Genomic DNA, 18668 nt, shown 5'->3' on the forward strand with positions numbered 1-18668 from the left:
ATTATTGGAGGATACTATTAATAATAAATATATTCAATTAATGCCATAGAGTGAGTGCTCGCTTATATCACAATTCATCAATTTACTTTATTGATTGAGGCAGGGTGTCCTCAATTTGAGTTTGCAGCACCGTACCAACCGCAATCAGCAGTGAGCCACTCCATCTAACTTATAGACATACTTTTGACCATTGCTATCAAAGAAAAATGAGAGAATGTTTTCCTGATGCCAAAAGGGAGGAAAAATTGTTGCATTATCAGGATATGCTCTGTAAATAACTTGCAGCAGAATCCACAAGCAGCCGCCTTCCACCTTTGTGTCTGACCAGGATATCCCTCTCTGCCTCCCACTGAGTCACTGATCTCCCGACATTTCTACTATGACAAACAGCAGAAGCCATAGCAATACCAGCAGCATTCAATTCAGGTTGATGGAAATGATGGAATAGTTTGCTTTTGCAATTTCCTTTGGGGTACTGTCTTGTCCAGCCCCCTATGTACTGTCAGAAATAGTATTCATCTATTACAGGAGATCCCCCCTGCGCTACCGTTGGCTAGATTCGTCGACCTACCTATAAAGGGAGGTCCGCTGCTCGGTATTCTGTAAGGGTGCTGTTGTCCCCCTTAATTATAGGAATTGTAAAGGTCACTGGTATATCACCCGTAGGGGATATAGGAAACCGGCGCTGGTTGACGAACTAGGGAATTGCACCCAAAAGGAGCTTGCACCCATTCAACTTCCCTATTATGTTGTGGAAAAATCTGTGAGAAATGCAATATACTAAGAGCAACCTGTATGTGTCCTATTATATAAGGGAATCCGTGTGGCTGGTGCATAGAATATTAGTGTAAATGTCGCAGTGTATAAAAAAAATCCAAAACATAAACTGGTATTGTATAGTCCGGTCTGTTACCTTCTTTTAGTAGCCTTCAGATTTGCCTTCTTCTTCACCTGCTCGTACGTGATCTTTTCTATATTGGTGTTTGTTACAGAAGAGCGTCCTCCTTGTTCACCTCCTAACACCAGCGCGGCTCCGGCCGGAAGTACGCGCAGTGCGGGGAACTTGTTTTACCGTTACCCTGGAAACCACTCCTGGTGACATCACCGTTGGAAGTACTGAAGCCTCCGTGGGTCAAAAAGCATCCGACGCGTTTTAGAGCCTATCGGGCTCCTTCGTCAGGGATAATGCATTGATGATATCTCGGAGGTTAAGTAGGTTCTGCGGTTTCCATGGCAACGTGAGTATGCACTTTTTCCCAGTGTCGATAGTCCCGATGTATGGATCATTACGTAGCAGGCTGGCATAAAGGCACCATTGCTAGTGGAATGCAAAGAATTCTATTTCCTGGTTTAACCCATTAGGGGCCAAACTATTGAGTCTAAAAATCAACTTGCTTTCTGTACGGGACATATGCTTGATAAAGTCACCTCCTCTCTTATCAGGTTTAACCCTTCAATACCCGCAAAAACTGATCCTAGGGTTCTCCCCTGATGGAATTCTGCATAGTGACCTGATAAGGGGTGATTTTCAGATTTTTTGTGTATATTATTAATATGTTCCCTGATTCTTGTTTTTAATTACCTTTTTGTCCGTCCCACATATACAGTATTTTGTTACACGGACATTTGATGTAGTAAATGATCCCTTTAGTGCTACATGAAATGTACTCTTTGATTGGATATTTGACCTGTGGGGTATTTATTTCTAGTATAGGCTTAAGTTGATGCCTCAGGGTTTTACAATTTAGACATAGTCTACAGGGATAAAAACCTTTTTTAATACATAGTTTACTGCCCAATGTACCGTATTCGATTTAATGGAGGGGGCCACCAAATTGGCCAGATTAGTGGCTTTTCTAAAAGTGAATATGGGTTAGCTGAGATCTTGTCCCCAATTATTTTGTCATATTTTAAAATGTCCCAATGCCTTTTTATAATTCTTTTAAAGGTGCCCACCCCTGCACTATACTTGGTGATAATGTGGACCTTGATGGTATTAGGCTCTTCAGTCCCGGATTGATCAATATGCCGGGTTTTGTCCTTTAATAGGAGACTGCGGTTTATATCATTCACTTTTTTAGTGATAGGAATCAGTTGTTCGAGTTTGTATCCCTTCTCTCTGAATTTATTGTTTAGTAGTTCTGCCTCTTCTTGGTAGTCCGTACCATTCGTACAGTTCCTACGTGCTCTTATATATTGACTGTAGGGGATATTGTTGAGCCATATAGGTAGGTGGCAACTCTCTAGTGGAATGAAACCATTTGTATCCATAGGTTTGTGAAAGGTTTTGGTGTGTATGTTACCATTTTTTATAAAAATAGTTAAATCGAGGAAGGTAATCTGTTGTTTGCCACAAGTTGAGGTGAACTGTAGATAAAACTCATTTTTATTTAAGTCGGTTAAAAAATTATTAAGAGATAGTTTGTCTCCTTTCCAAATAAAAACAATGTCATCTATGAACCTTTTCCAGAGGACCAGACCCGCACCGAGCTCACCATTGGGGAATATGGCAAACTCCTCCCATCTGCCTATATATAAATTAGCAAAGCTCGGTGCGAATCGGGTCCCCATCGCGGTCCCCCACGTCTGAAGGTAAAAATCCGGACCGTATTTAAAATAAATGTGATACAATCACCTATAAAATTGATCTGGTCATCCGGCATAGTATTATCCTTTTTTAAAAAGTGTTCTACAGCTTCACGGCCCTTGTTTTTTTTAATGACCGTATATAAAGAGGTCACATCAAGAGTGCCCAAAATTGTATCGAGCAAGGACCTTCCGAGGTTGTAGAACTGGATTGGCTGGACAGCACCATGTGATATGGGGGAGTTGCTGTTTTTATGAATGAAGTAGGGCGGGCCTAGGCGTATTTGATCTGTGACTGGCTAAGAGATATCATGTGGTATGGGGGTGTTGCCATTTTTTATGAATGGAGAAAAGAGGGTGAAGGATAATGTGGTCTGTGATTGGTTGGGAGGTTTAGAGTATAGTAAAGAGGAAGTAGCATGAACGGAACTGACAGTATAGAAGTAGGCATAGATCGCCACAAGTGATTATATACTGACATATGATAGATTCATTTTGAGATGTCCTTGTTTTATGTATTTTATGTATTTGTATTTTATGCATTTTATATTGTTTTAAAAGGATGTATATGTGCATGATTTAATTTACCATTGATTGGATCATATGTGTGTGGGTAGGCGGGTGCAAACCAACCTGACCCGTTATAAGACCGCCCTGAAGTGGGTGGGATGAATACCCCTGACGAAGCTCAACCGAGCGAAACCCGGGTCGGGTGATTTTGATCCATTGTATACTGCTTGTTTATACGTGTGCATTGTGAGTATAATAAAACCGTTTTTACTCCGACTTGCATGACGGTACTTCACTATTGGATGCAATTTTGGTGTTCCATAGAAGCCTGGAAAGGAGAGGAGGAGAGGTTTTGACTGGCCTGTTTGCTTCCCCATGCTTGTGAATATCTTGCTGGCTTCGATTGTGGATTCTCTGTGATTCCAGAGGTAGCGCGGTCCTATCCAAAGAAACACTTTTACCTGTGTGAACTGTACCCACTTCACCGTTGGGACCTGCGACACCACCAAGCAACGTATTTTTGAGGCTTATTTATTTATTTTTCCAAAATAAAATCCGCCTGCCACTAAATGCCCTCCAAAATCTCTAAAATATGTTTTGTGTCCCTTAAGTACGCTGGTAGTTGTAATACTTGGTCCTGTAACAGTACATCCACATATTTGGATAAATTTGAAGTGAGTCCTTCTATGCCCGAAATTATGGGTCTTCCTGGGGGGTTAGTTTTATTTTTGCGGATTTTGGGTAGATAATAAAACATGGGTATTTTGGGTTTTAGGTTGTTAATGAAAAGTGTCTCCTCTGTAGAAAGTACCCCCATATTTTTCCCTTTTTTGGTTAATATGTTCAGTTTCCCCTTATATTGTTCAGTGGGGTTAAGGGTCAATTTTTTATATGTTATATTATCCGAAAGTAGTCTCAGAGATTCCTTGTGAAAGTCGTTCAAATCTAATATTATTAATCCTCCCCCTTTATCCCCTGGTCTAATAATAATTTGGTGGCTAGTTTGTAATGATTTAATAGCTCCTATTTCGCCTTTAGTTAGATTCTGGGGGCCTTTTCTCTTTTTGGGTTAATCCGAAGTATATCCCTGATAACTAATGATTGAAAAGTGATAATAGGATCTGAATATTCTGAAATGGGATTGAAATTAGATTTGTGCTTTAAGTCAGTATGAATAAACTTGGTCCCTGGTTGTGATGTATTTGCAGTGTCAGTCCTTACTGCTCCAGGATTTTGTTCAGTCTCCGATGGTATATCATTTGCTGAGGTTCTCATATTTTGGATTGTTGTTTCCTCTAGTATTTTCGTTCTTATTTCTTTACATTTATTTTTAGTGAATTGTTTATTTGTGATGTTTTGTTTATCTTTTTTTATAAAGAATTTTTTTTAGAGCTAGTCTACGTATTTTTTTTTTACCCCAATAAAGGCATCAAAACTATAAAATTTAGATGTAGGAGCAAATTTTAGACCCTTATGGAGGAGCGAGAGTTCTTTATTTTTAAGGGTGTAGCTACTAAAGATTGAATATGCCCACTCCTGTGATCTTTAGTTTATTCTTTGTTAGTTCTCTACATCTTCTTCCCCTTTTGTTTTTTTTCTTTTTGTTGGTATTCATGCATGAAAAAAATCCGTATTGATGTTTTTTTTTTTTCACTTTGTTACTCATTACAGTGTTCCTTGATTTGGTTTGTTTGGGAACATCCCTTTTTACTGGTATCTTCCCTTCTCCTTGTACTACGGTTGCGTAACTAGTTTTTTTTGGCCGTGTAACTATCCTGTTGGTTTGAGTTATATCTAGTTATAACCTACAACAACCCAAATTACAATGCCCGACTCCTCAACCTACTACAAGCTATACAAAAAAAGGGGAGCAAAGATGTATCACGATAAAAAGTCTCATTTTATTCAAATCAATTGACATATACAATGCAGGTGAGAGCAAAAATAAACAGGACATGAGGACTGAGCCTCATTGGCCTCTGCAATGTGGAGAATCACATTTGGGGGTGAGTGTACCCGTGAACAGCAGATCACACAACAATTTAGCAGGAGATGCAGACTCAGGAGTGGTTGCGGGTGCGTGATGCTGTTCCCTAATACATAACAACTAACATCCTCTCAGTCTAGGCATCTCACCTATGGACACTGTGGGGTAATCCAAGGATGGTGGAATAAATAGCATAAAGATGTCAATATATAGGATAATTATAACCACCCGTCCAGCCCTGCACAGGGTAACATGTTACCTACCCATATTGCTGCTGTGAACTGGTGACACAAGTCCCCAAACGCATTAACCTCGCCACGTGTTTCGCCACGTAGGCTTCGTCAGGAGGTACATACAAATAAGACAAGATTAAGCATATAAAGACTAAAGAGGAGGGATCAATTACCACTAACCACGATCATCTGTATCTGTTCCATCCTCTTATCCATTCACAGGGAAAAAGCATCTCTTATTTAGTAAATAACTAAGTGCATAATATTATATTGGCAGTAAACCAATCCTCAATTATGAGGAATAAAGTGCATAAGTGCTACAATAATATCAATAACCAACTGTACAATCTTATATGAGCGGCTATTGTTGTGTATAACAGTGTACAATAAGTTGCAGGCGACCCCAACCCCCAGTGGCGAGCTGCAGAGCGGCCAACCCCAGGGCATGACGGGGAGTTGGCCGCTCCGCAGCCGACAGTGGCGGGTCAGTTCCGCCCCAACTACAAATGAATGTAGGTAAACTGTCCAGGTGAGGGTGGAGCGAAACCACCCGTATGGGTGGTCCAGTCCCCCATCAGATGGACAGCGTGCCCTGTGAATACCCCACCAAGGTGCTGAATACAATTTATACAGGCGACCCCACCCCCCAGTGGACTACGGCAGGGGAGCCAACCCCCGGTGGGTTTTGACTCATCCGCCATGCACAGTGGTGGGTGGGAACCGTCCAAGAAAATAAATAAAGGTGCGTGGGTCGGCTGTCCACCTGAGGGTGGACTGAACCACCCCTGACTATACGACACCTACCAATGTGAAAGGTGTACTGAATAGTGATCCATGATTTCATACATAATTAATATGTTACTCATCAAAATTTGCATAATTAAAACTATCACAGTCCCATAGATAATACTGGCTAAGGGTCCATCATAGAGACACAACCCGTGTCTCCCTTTCAATTCACGTCATGTAGTTGACAGACTTGCTCGTGGCTCGTGGTTCTCATGCCATCCAATCCCTCACCATCTTAAATCTAAACAGAAAATAGAGATTAGAAACATACATATAAAAAAGCTTATATGACCACATATAAAATTCACGTCTTATAAAAAGGATTTGAAGCTATTATACTCATTTAAACCACCTGAAACCACTGTATCCAGCAAAGTGATCCACTTAGTTTCCTTTTGTAGTAACGCTTTTTTTGCGTCACCACCCCGCACCCCCAGCCTCACTTTATCAATCCCTCCTACCCTCAGGACGCTGGGATCACTATTGTGGCACTTAAGAAAGTGCCGTGGGACGGATTGTAATTCGTCCACGTCCTGGTCTTCACATTGTGAGGCTGTGCGGATTTTGCTGGCGTGTTCCAGTATCCGAGTTTTCAAGGCTCTAGTTGTCATGCCAATATAAATCAATCGGCATGGACAGGTTAGCCAGTATACCACTCTCTCTGTGGTGCAGGTTATATAATGAACAATCTTAAACTCTGTGTCCCCGGAGGCGTCATAGAAGGTGGTGGAACGTTCCATGTACATGCACGCAGCACATCTGCCACAAGCTCTCGATCCCCAGAAATCGTCTACCACCAGTGAATAAGCACTCAGTTTCCAATCACTACACCATTATGGTGATAGTTTTAATTATGCTAATTTTGATGAGTAACATATTAATTATGTATGGAATCATGGATCACTATTCAGTACACCTTTCACATTGGTAGGTGTCGTATAGTCAGGGGTGGTTCAGTCCACCCTCAGGTGGACAGCCGACCCACGCACCTTTATTTATTTTCTTGGACGGTTCCCACCCACCACTGTGCATGGCAGATGAGTCAAAACCCACCGGGGGTTGGCTCCCCTGCCGTAGTCCACTGGGGGGTGGGGTCGCCTGTATAAATTGTATTCAGCACCTTGGTGGGGTATTCACAGGGCACGCTGTCCATCTGATGGGGGACTGGACCACCCATACGGGTGGTTTCGCTCCACCCTCACCTGGACAGTTTACCTACATTCATTTGTAGTTGGGGCGGAACTGACCCGCCACTGTCGGTTGCGGAGCGGCGGACTCCCAGTCATGCCCTGGGGTTGGCCGCTCTGCAGCTCACCACTGGGGGTTGGGGTCGCCTGCAACTTATTGTACACTGTTATACACGACAATAGCCGCTCATATGGGATTGTACAGTTGGTAATTGATATTATTGTAGCACTTATGCACTTTATTCCTCATGATTGAGGTTTGGTTCACTGCCAATATAATATTATGCACTTAGTTATTTACTAAATAAGAGATGCTTTTTCCCTGTGTGAATGGATGAGAGGATGGTTTTTCCCCTCCCCCCCCTCCCTCCCCCTGCTCCCCCCCCCCTGCTCCCCGTCTTTTTTCCTGCAATTTAGTTAAATGATAACTTTTTCTTATCCTTAGGATCTAGATAATGATGTTATCTATTCATATGATATAATGACCTTATAATTGTAGGTGGAGATAGCATGGGAAGTGCAGGTTAGCTGCGGGATCACGATTAATTGACAACTAGTATGTACAGGGTCTGTGAGAGTGCATATGAGCGCTCAGGACCTGTGAATAGTACAGCTTTGGTTGAAGGACCTGGGAGGTTGTCATGTGGTCATGATGTCAGGACCAGGTGACTGGTCAGTGATCATCTGATTGGGGGATGACGCGGCTGGCGCATGCGCTGTGTGTCTGCTATCCGGAAGTGCTTCAATAGGTCGCAGATCAGGTGACCAGGAAGCGCTGAAGGAGGCAGACATGCAACATGAGCGGTACCGCGCCGGAACGCTTCTGATACAGATGATCGTGGTTAGTGGTAATTGATCCCTCCTATTTAGTCTATCGAGGTAGATGCATTTGGGAACTTGTGTCACCAGTTCGCAGCAGCAATATGGGTAGGTAACATGTTACCCTGTGCAGGGTTGGACGGGTGGTTATAATTATCCTATATATTGACATCTTTATGCTATCATTCCACCGTCCTTGGATTACCCCACAGTGTCCATAGGTGAGATGCCTAGACTGAGAGGATGTTAGTTGTTATGTATTAGGGAACAGCATCACGCACTCGCAACCACTCCTGAGTCTGCATCTCCTGCTAAATTTTTGTGTGATCTGCTGTTCACGGGTACACTCGCCCCCAAATGTGATTCTCCACATTGAAGAGCCCCATGAGGCTCAGTCTTCATGTCCTGTTCCTTTTTGCTCTCACCTGCATTGTATATGTCAATTGATTTGAATAAAATGAGACTTTTTATCGTGATACATCTTTGCTCCCCTTTTTTTGTATGGTTTGAGTTATATCCTCTGATAGCGATTGCGTTTCCTCAATGACAGGGTCCCCTTCTATCCTATCTAGGATTGCATATCTATTAGGTGATATGATTGAGCCATTGTACTGTTGTTGTTTATTCTTTCTACTGTTGTTTATTTCTATTTCTGGTGGTAAGGGTGTTTCATTTAGTTCTCTTATGCTCTTGGGGTCACTGGCTTGTTCTTCCATACTTTCCTCATAAATTGACAAGTTATTGAGGGTGCAGTCGCACCATGTATTGTCAATGGTATCAAATTCCTCCTCCGACACTCTGCTATTCCTTTGTTGTTTGCTCTCTATATTAACTTTCATATCTGTCCCTTATAGATCTCTCTGAAATTTCTTTAATTTTTTATTTATAATTCTATCTTCTTTAGTTTTTATTCTATTTTTCACTGACCTAGAGATTTTATTTAGATCTTCCTCATCTTTGTGCGGTCTTATTTTATCAAATAGTGCCATGATCTCGTGGTTATTCTCCTTCAAACCTTCCTTTCTTTTCTCTATTAAAAAATTGTACTGCCTTTTTAGAAAAATCATGGAATAGGGCATCCCACTTTCTTAGGGTTACTATGTCCCCCAAGTCTCCATTGAGTGATTTGGATACTTTTAATCCCTTTGGTACTGAGTAGGGATGAGCGAACCCGAACTGTATAGTTCGGGTTCGTACCGAATTTTGGGGTGTCCGTGACACGGACCCGAACCTTAACATTTTCGTAAAAGTCCGGGTTCGGGTTCGGTGTTCGGCACTTTCTTGGCGCTTTTTGAAAGGCTGCAAAGCAGCCAATCAACAAGCGTCATACTACTTGCCCCAAGAGGCCATCACAGCATGTGACCCAGCCTCTATATAAGCTTGGGTCACGTAGCGCTGCACGTCACTCTGCTGTTACAAGTGTAGGGAGAGGTTGCAGCTGCGACGTTAGGGCGAGATTAGGCAGTGATTAACTCCTCCAAATCACTTAAGACAGTGATCGATCTACATCTGTGAATCATTGAACTGCTGCTATTCAATTGCTCACTGTTTCTAGGCTGCCCAGAGCGTTTTTCAGTCACTTTTTTCTGGGGTGATCGGCGGCCATTTTGTGGCTTGTGGTGCGCCAGCACAAGCTGCCACCAAGTCCATTTAACCATCAATAGTGTGGTTATTTTTTTGCTATATCCTACATCAGGGGCAAGCTGCCACCAAGTCCATTTAACCATCAATAGTGTGGTTATTTAAATCTATCCCTAAAAGGGTATATTAGATTCAAGGTGCTGATAGGGTCATTCTCAATAACTTCACACACACGCTACTGTGCATATCCAAGTCTAAATCTGTCCGTAAACGTATACCTGTCACCCAGCGCCTAAATAATAGTCCTCAAATTTATATTCAGCTAAATCTGTGGTTATTGTTGTAGCTGGTCAAGTTATTTTGTGTCCGTCAAAGCACAGTTTTTGTTCTGGGTTGAAATACAATTCCCAACCTAGCAATTTCCTAAATTACTGGTTTCTGCTGTATCAGGCCTACTTTAAATCTATCCCTAAAAGGGTATATTAGATTCAAGGTGCTGATAGGGTCATTCTCAATAACTTCACACACACGCTACTGTGCATTTCCAAGTCTAATTCTGCCTGTAAACGTATACCTGTCACCCAACGCCTAAATAATAGGCCTCAAATTTATATTCAGCTAAATCTGTCATTACTGCTGTGCCTGTATTAGTGTAATACGGTACCTACAGTAGGTGAACCCGATTTTGTGTCAATCTCGCTCTCTTTCTCGGCGAGATTGAGCACCTACGAGCCCCATCGCGGGAGCCAGCGCCGAGCTGGCTTGCCGCGATGGAGACAGAGCCGTCATAGAAGCGACGGGAGATCCGACTTGGATTCCCGCCAATTCTACACGTGTGCGGCGTTTGTTATGAATTCTGAGGGGGAAGTCCCCGCCGGATTTTAAATAAAAATCCGGCATGGGTCCCCCCCTCAGGAGCATACCGGGCCCTTAGGTCTGTTATGGGTTGTAAGGAGAGCCCCCCCTACGCCGAAAAAAACGGCGTAGGGGGTCCCCCTACAATCCATACCAGACCCGTATCCAAAGCACGCTACCCGGCCAGCCAGGAAGGGAGTGGGGACGAGCGAGCCCCCCCCCCCCCCTCCTGAGCCGTACCAGGCTGCATGCCCTCAACATGGGGGGGTTGGGTGCTCTGGGGCAGGGGGCGCACTGCGGCCCCCCCACCTCAGAGCACCCTGTCCCCATGTTGATGAGGACAGGGCCCCTTCCCGACAACCCTGGCCGTTGGTTGTCGGGGTATGCGGGCGGGAGGCTTATCGGAATCTGGGAGCCCCCTTTAATAAGGGGGCCCCCAGATACCGGCCCCCCACCCTAAGTGAATGAGTATGGGGTACATCGTACCCCTACCCATTCACCTGCAAGAAAAGTGGTAAAAACACAAATAAACCACACAGTGTATTAAAATATTTTATTTTTCTGCTCCGGAGGCCGCCCCCTGTCTTCTTTATTAGCTCTTTTACCAGGGGGGGCTCTTCTTCTTCCGCTATCCCGACGGGTCTTCTCCGCTATCCGGGGGGTCTTCTCAACTCTCCGGGGTTCTCCTTCTGTCTTCGCCGCTCTCCGTTGTTGACTCGGCGCACCCCGGTTCTTCGTCTCGCGAGATCTCGGATTTTAAATAAAAATTTAGCGAGACGAAGAACCGGGGTTCTCCTTCTGTCTTCGCCGCTCTCCGTTGTTGACTTGGCGCACCCCGGTTCTTCGTCTCGCTAAATTTTTATTTAAAATCCGAGATCTCGCGAGACGAAGAACCGGGGTGCGCCGAGTCAACAACGGAGAGCGGCGAAGACAGAAGGAGAACCCCGGAGAGTTGAGAAGACCCCCCGGATAGCGGAGAAGACCTGTCGGGATAGCGGAAGAAGAAGAGCCCCCCCTGGTAAAAGAGCTAATAAAGAAGACAGGGGGCGGCCTCCGGAGCAGAAAAATAAAATATTTTAATACACTGTGTGGTTTATTTGTGTTTTTACCACTTTTCTTGCAGGTGAATGGGTAGGGGTACGATGTACCCCATACTCATTCACTTAGGGTGGGGGGCCGGTATCTGGGGGCCCCCTTATTAAAGGGGGCTCCCAGATTCCGATAAGCCTCCCGCCCGCATACCCCGACAACCAACGGCCAGGGTTGTCGGGAAGGGGCCCTGTCCTCATCAACATGGGGACAGGGTGCTCTGAGGTGGGGGGGCCGCAGTGCGCCCCCTGCCCCAGAGCACCCAACCCCCCCATGTTGAGGGCATGCAGCCTGGTACGGCTCAGGAGGGGGGGGGGGCGCTCGCTCGTCCCCACTCCCTTCCTGGCTGGCCGGGTAGCGTGCTTTGGATACGGGTCTGGTATGGATTGTAGGGGGACCCCCTACGCCGTTTTTTTCGGCGTAGGGGGGGCTCTCCTTACAACCCATAACAGACCTAAGGGCCCGGTATGCTCCTGAGGTGGGGACCCATGCCGGATTTTTATTTAAAATCCGGCGGGGACTTCCCCCTCAGGATTCATAACAAACGCCGCACACGTGTAGAATTGGCGGGAATCCAAGTCGGATCTCCCGTCGCTTCTATGACGCGCTTGCTGGGATGTGCTGTCACTATTCCAGTGAGTGCGAGATCTCGGCACCATGTCGCCGAGTATCAGCGCGACGCTGTCGTGCTAAAAGCACAATATCACAAACACCTACTGTAAATAAATAGCCAGATAGTGTTAGGTGTCTGTAAAAAAAGGCCTGATTCTCTGCTATGACATGAAGACTGATTCTCTGCTGAGTCGCTGACATGACGCCTGAATCTCTGTTATGGGACCTCTCTCCTCTGTCTGGGTGCCGGGGCCTAAAATATATGACAATGGACTGTTCCAGTGTTGGGTGACGTGAAGCATGATTCTCTGCTATGACATGAAGACTGATTCTCTGCTGACATGAAGCCAGATTCTCTGCTATGGGACCTCTCTCCTCTGCCTGGGTGCCTGGGCCTAAATATCTGACAATGGACTGTTCCAGTGGTGGGTGACGTGAAGCATGATTCTCTGCTATGGGACCTCTCTCCTCTGCCTGGGTGCCTGGGCCTAAATATATGACAATGGACTGTTCCAGTGGTGGGTGACGTGAAGCCTGATTTTCTGCTATGACATGAAGACTGATTCTCTGCTGACATGAAGCCTGAATCTCTGTTATGGGACCTCTCTCCTCTGCCTGGGTGCCTGGGCCTAAATATCTGACAATGGACTGTTACAGTGGTGGGTGACGTGAAGGCTGATTCTCTGCTATGACATGAAGACTGATTCTCTGCTGACATGAAGCCAGATTCTCTGCTATGGGACCTCTCTCCAATTGATATTGGTTAATTTTTATTTATTTTATTTTTATTTTAATTCATTTCCCTATCCACATTTGTTTGCAGGGGATTTAACTACATTTTGCTGCCATTTGCAGCCCTCTAGCACTTTCCTGGGCTGTTTTACAGCCTTTTTAGCGCCGAAAAGTTTGGGTCCCCATTGACTTCAATGGGGTTTGAGATGAAGTTTGGGTCGGGTTCGGATCCCGAACCCGAACATTTCCGGGAAGTTCGGCCGAACTTCTCGAACCCGAACATCCAGGTGTTCGCTCAACTCTAGTACTGAGTCGTTATCTAGATATTGTTCTAAAGAGAAGACTTCCCATAAATCCTGCATCTCAGTGATCAGTATTTGTTCTAGTTTTTTTACATTACCGATTGCCTCTTTCTTATTTTCTTTCCATTCGTAGTCTGGTTTATCTATCTGTTCTTTCCTGTTAAAAAATGACTGGACAAAAGTGACTCTCCTATCATTCCATAGTTCACTCATATTGGCAATGGATGGTGTGCTGCAGGAAGATTACAACAGAAAATTGGTGTAGAATCTATTACAGAATATCCCCCCTGCGCTACCGTTGGCTAGATTCGTCGACCTACCTATAAAGAGAGGTCCACTGCTCGGTATTCTGTAAGGGTGCTGTTGTCCCCCTTAATTATAGGAATTGTAAAGGTCACTGGTACATCACCCGTAGGGGATATAGGAAACTGGCGCTGGTTGACGAACTAGGGAATTGCACCCTCTATTCAACTTCCCTATTATGTTGTGGAAAAATCTGTGAGAAAGGCAATATACTAAGAGCAACCTGTATGTGTCCTATTATATAAGGGAATCCGTGTGGCTGGTGCATAGAATATTAGTGTAAATGTTGCAGTGTATAAAAAAAATCCAAAACATAAACTGGTATTGTATAGTCCGGTCTGTTACCTTCTTTTAGTAGCCTTCAGATTTGCCTTCTTCTTCACCTGCTCGTACGTGATCTTTTCTATATTGGTGTTTGTTACAGAAGAGCGTCCTACTTGTTCACCTCCTAACACCAGCGAGGTTCCGGCCGGAAGTACGCGCAGTGCGGGGAACTTGTTTTACCGTTACCCTGGAAACCACTCCTGGTGACGTCACCGTTGGAAGTACTGAAGCCTCCGTGGGTCAAAAAGCATCAGACGCGTTTCAGAGCCTACCGGGCTCCTTCGTCAGGGATAATGCATTGATGATATCTCGGAGGTTAAGTAGGTTCTGCGGTTTCCATGGCAACGTGAGTATGCACTTTCTCCCAGTGTCGATAGTCCCGATGTATGGATCATTACGTAGCAGGCTGGCATAAAGGCACCATTGCTAGTGGAATTCAAAGAATTCTATTTCCTGGTTTAACCCATTAGGGGCCAAACTGTTGAGTCTAAAAATCCACTTGCTTTCTGTACGGGACATCTGCTTGATAAAGTCACCTCCTCTCTTATCAGGTTTAACCCTTTCAATACCCGCAAAAACTGATCCTAGGGTTCTCCCCTGATGGAATTCTGCATAGTGACCTGATAAGGGGTGATTTTCAGATTTTTTGTGTATATTATTAATATGTTCCCTGATTCTTGTTTTTAATTACCTTTTTGTCCGTCCCACATATATTTTGTTTCATGGACATTTGATGTAGTAAATGATCCCTTTAGTGCTACATGAAATGTACTCTTTGATTGGATATTTGACCTGTGGGGTATTTATTTCTAGTATAGGCTTAAGTTGATGCCGCAGGGTTTTACAATTTAGACATAGTCTACAGAGATAAAAGCCTTTTTTAATACATAGTTTATTGCCCAATGTATTCGATTTAATGGAGGGGGCCACCAAATTGGCCAGATTAGTGGCTTTTCTAAAAGTGAATATGGGGTTAGCTGAGATCTTGTCCCCAATTATTTTGTCATATTTTAAAATGTCCCAATGCCTTTTTATAATTCTTTTAAAGGTGCCCAACCCTGCACTATACTTGGTGATAATGGGGACCTAGATGGTATTAGGCTCTTCACTCCCGGATTGATCAATATGCCGGGTTTTGTCCTTTAATAGGAGACTGCGGTTTATATCATTCACTTTTTTAGTGATAGGAATCAGTTGTTCGAGTTTGTATCCCTTCTCTCTGAATTTATTGTTTAGTAGTTCTGCCTCTTCTTGGTAGTCCGTACCATTCGTATAGTTCCTACATGCTCTTATATATTGACTGTAGGGGATATTGTTGAGCCATATAGGTAGGTTGCAACTCTCTAGTGGAATGAAACCATTTGTATCCGTAGGTTTGTGAAAGGTTTTGGTGTGTATGTTACCATTTTTTAAAAAAATAGTTAAATCGAGGAAGGTAATCTGTTGTTTGCTACAAGTTGAGGTGAACTGTAGATAAAACAAATTTTTATTTAAGTCGGTTAAAAAATTATTAAGAGATAGTTTGTCTCCTTTCCAAATAAAAACAATGTCATCTATGAACCTTTTCCAGAGGACCAGACCCGCACCGAGCTCACCATTGGGGAATATGGCAAACTTCTCCCATCTGCCCATATATAAATGAGCAAAGCTCGGTGCGAATCGGGTCCCCATCGCGGTCCCCCACGTCTGAAGGTAAAAATCCGGACCGTATTAAAAATAATTGTGTTCTAAAATAAATGTGATACAATCACCTATAAAATTGATCTGGTCATCCGGCATTGTATTATCCTTTTTAAAAAGTTTCTACGGCTTCACGGCCCTTGGTTTTTTTAATGACCGTATATAAAGAGGTCACATCAAGGGTGCCCAAAATAAAATCCGTCTGCCACTGAATGCCCTCCAAAACCTGTAAAATATGTTAAAATATGGTAGTTGTAATACTTGGTCCTGTAACAGTACATCCACATATTTGGATAAATTTGAAGTGAGTCCATCTATGTCAGAAATTATGGGTCTTCCTGGGGGGTTAGTTTAATTTTTGTGGATGTTGGGTAGATAATAAAACATGGGTATTTTGGGTTTTAGGTTATTAATGAAAAGAGTCTCCTCTGTAGAAAGTACCCCCATATTTGGATAATATGTTCAGTTTCCCCTTATATTGTTCAGTGGGGTTAAGGGTAAATTTTTTATATGTTATATTATCCGAAAGTAGTCTCAGAGATTCCTTGTGATAGTCATTCAAATCTAATATTACTAATCCTCCCCCTTTTATCTGCTGGTCTAATAATAATTTGGTGGTTAGTTTGTAATGATTTAATAGCTCCTATTTCGCCTTTAGTTAGATTCTGGGGGCCTTTTCTCTTTTTGGGGTTTGTATTCAGCCTGGTAGGTAGTATCATTATACCTAAGAGGACAATATTGTTCTCTGTAATGGTAGAAAATACCCCATCTGTAAAAAATGAATCAGGCATGAATCTATGAGGATTTTCACACACTTCCAGCTGAGGCCAATGAATAGATTTGCCATTGCTCACAGTGGCTATTTATCGTCAGTTTAATCATGCCAGTGTCACTACCTGTGCATACTTTATTCCTGCTGCTGTTAATTCCTTGTTCCTAGTTGCCACTACTGTTAGCCCCACACAGCCTCACATATTTTGCTTGTCGATGAGGTTCCACATCCACATTGTACTGCTACTGTTCCAAAAATAGGGAGAATTTTTGGATGCTGGTTCAGAACAAGCCTCTGATTTTTCTGGTACTACAATGTGTGTGTATAAACATGGGTAAGCATTTGCCCCCATTAAGCCATAATTTTTGTACCTCTTGTCCAAAACAAGCCACTGCTTCACCAAATACTACCCGGCATATAAAAACACCAGTAGCCATCTGGCTCCAATAAGGGACAATTTTTGGAAGTGTTTTTTTAATTTTTAAAAGCATAACTAATCAAATGGTGCAGTGTGTTTTCAAAAAGACTGTTTGTTAACACTGTCAGGTCTGTCAACCATGTGGTTACCCATAGCAATATACTTCAGTGGTACTTTAGCATTATTTACTTATGCTACCTTTGCATTAAAGAGCTTGATAGGGAAGAGAGAGAGAGAGAGAGAGAGAGAGAGAGAGAGAGAGAGAGAGAGAGAAAATATGAGTCATAAGAGGCCTCAGAGTGTCATACACTAATTTTTTAGGTCAAGTGGAGCACTTTCAATTTTGGTCAAATGAATCGTATTTTGTGACGAATCAGACCCAAAATGAATTTCAAGACTTTTGCTCATCTCTAGTTTTCAGGATGGGTCAAACTATTTTTTGTTATTAAGATGGATATCTTCAATTGCATTAATCCTGCATATGATCTTCCATTAGCAACTCATTGCAAAACACAGATGAAAAATACATGTTCAGCTTTATATTATTTTACAATTATATGTCCATGGTTACCTCTCTCTTGTAAGTTGCAAAGTAGGGCTTCTGTGGATGAGCTTTATTTTCCAGCTCATCCCACAGACGATTGATTGGAATGAGATTTAGAGGCCTAGTCATCACCTTGAAATATTTGTTGTGTTGCCCAAACCATTTCTGAACAATTTTTGTAGTGTGGCAGGGCACATTATCCTGCTGAGAGGGATGTAAGGTGTATTTACTCTGCAACAATGTAACAGGTACATGTCAATGTAACATCCACATAATAGCAAAGACCCAAGATTACTTAGCAGAACATTGCCCAGAACATCAACTGCCTACTCTAGCTTGCCTTCTTCCTATAGTGTATGCTGATTATATCTTGTCTACAGTTAAGCATTAATCATGTTCCTGACTATTCAAATGATAAATAGAAATGTGATTCATCATTGTCATATGATGCATTTATGATACTCCAGTTCAAGCATGGATTATCCATGACCCTGTTTCACGCATTATTTTCCCTTGGACCACTTTTTGTAGGTACTAACCACTGTCTGGCATTTTGGAGATGCTCTGACCCCGCCTTCTAGCCATCACAATATGTTCCTTATTACAGTCACTCAGATCCCCAAATTTTCCAATTATCCCTGCTTCTAACACGGCAGCTTGAAGACTTGGCTGTTCATTTGCTGCCTAATATATCAAATGCTTTGACAGATAACATTCACTTCACTTGTGTCAGTTGTTTTAAAGGGAGTCTGTCACCACAATTTGCCCTTATAGACCACTTACATAGCACTGTAGCATAACTATAGATCAGTCTAATGGTACCTTTGTCTTTTTGTCTGGATGTTCACCAGGGGCAAAAACTGAGTTTTATTCATATGTAAATGAGGGCTCGCAAGTGCCATGGGGCAGCGTTCGCGCTGCAGCATCATCATCATTCCATGCAGTGCGCATGCGCGGGCAGGATATCGGCCAGTACACTGGATGACGTAAGAGGCTTACAGGGCGGGCCAAGCAACAAGCTGGGGAGGGGTTATGTGAGAAGAAGGCAGAGCGGCCTGGGCACTTACAGCCCGAACGGTGCCCCTGGGCACTTGCGAGCCCTCATTTACATATGAATAAAACTCTGTTTTTGCCCCTGGTGAACATCCAGAAAAAAAGACAAAGGTACCATTTGACTGATCTATAGTTATGCTACAGTGCTATGTACAGTAAGTGGTCTATAAGGGCAAATTGTGGTGACAGACTTCCTTTAATATCACATGTCATCACTATACTTATATGCAAAGATATATATATATACACACATATACAACTTTCTTTTTAGTTTGTATACATTATTCTCTGA

Source organism: Bufo bufo, chromosome 1, assembly GCF_905171765.1.
Source record: "Bufo bufo chromosome 1, aBufBuf1.1, whole genome shotgun sequence".
NCBI lineage: Eukaryota > Metazoa > Chordata > Amphibia > Anura > Bufonidae > Bufo > Bufo bufo.